This window comes from Rutidosis leptorrhynchoides, chromosome 3 (genome assembly GCF_046630445.1).
Source record: "Rutidosis leptorrhynchoides isolate AG116_Rl617_1_P2 chromosome 3, CSIRO_AGI_Rlap_v1, whole genome shotgun sequence".
Classification (NCBI taxonomy): Eukaryota; Viridiplantae; Streptophyta; class Magnoliopsida; order Asterales; family Asteraceae; genus Rutidosis; species Rutidosis leptorrhynchoides.
Window position 1 is genome coordinate 510,956,856 of NC_092335.1, and position 1,083 is coordinate 510,957,938.

At 41.1% G+C, this 1,083-nt stretch overlaps 1 non-coding gene across 1 annotated transcript; it reads left to right on the plus strand.

Moving 5' to 3' along the window:
* The first annotated feature begins 306 nt into the window (after positions 1-306).
* On the plus strand, positions 307-413 carry LOC139903422 (small nucleolar RNA R71). Its single transcript, XR_011778242.1, has one exon. It is a non-coding gene; the product is annotated as a small nucleolar RNA R71 (small nucleolar RNA).
* The last annotated feature ends 670 nt before the right edge of the window (positions 414-1,083 follow it).

A 1,083-nucleotide genomic window follows, 5' to 3' on the forward strand; every position in this document is an offset into this window, starting at 1 on the left:
AGTGCGGCTATACCCGTACCATATATCTTAAGTAGCAATTTGTGTGCGGTTCAGGGCATTGGATGCGTAATCCGCATGGTCATGCGGATATGCGTATCATTATGTGACTTGCCCATTATAACTCTCTACTTGTGCTACACTTTTCCTTTGTAAATCTCGAGGAGATGGAGCCACTCGTATGTATTAACCGATATATCCTCTAGCACAGTTTCGGCCGCATTTGATGATTTGTACATAAACACTCCACCCGCAGACGTCAAAGCATTAGTGCCCCGGAAGAACGTGTTGATGTACTCTTTCTTAGTCAAACCATGTGTTGGACAAGCTCGTAACATCGTCTTAAAATGCATCCATGCATCATACAAAGACTCATCACTCCGTTGAGCGAACCCATTAATTTCCATTCTAAGTCGTTCCGCCTTTGATGGTGGAAAGAACTGATTGATAAACGCACCGGTTAAATCTTGAAAACTCCTAATAGAATCGGAAGGTAAGTTTCTTAACCATATTTTCACCTCTCCTTGAAGTGTAAAGGAGAATGCCCTTAACTTAAAAGCATCATCGGTCACATCCTTGTTCTTATAGATATCACAAATGTCATTAAATTTTTGAATGTGTTCGAACGGATTATCCTCTATCAAACCATGGAAGAACATATCTTTGATCATTGTGAAGAAGTTTCCCTCAATCTTCCAATTATCGGCTCCAATTGGTGGTTTTGTAATAGCCGGAGGCACCAAGGTAGGTGCAACCAACCTAGCATTCCACATCGGCGTGTCATTTGGATCATCTTGTTGTTCTTGATTAACCGGTAGCTGGTTGATTGGATTACCATGAGCAAATGGATTACCCTCGGGAGGAGGTTGTTGACCGTTTCCACTCATCTTTTCTAAACAAAATGGTAAAGCTTCGAAATTTCTTTTTAATACCCTTTCTTCTCTACGCTTGTAATCCCCGTGCACGTGTTTCTCCGGATCAGAAAATGGATGTGTAAAATCTTGATCCTTTGGGGATCTCCTTTTCATACAGCAAAGTACCTATCCTTCAATCACAACACAAACATAAACGGTTTTCCAAACACAA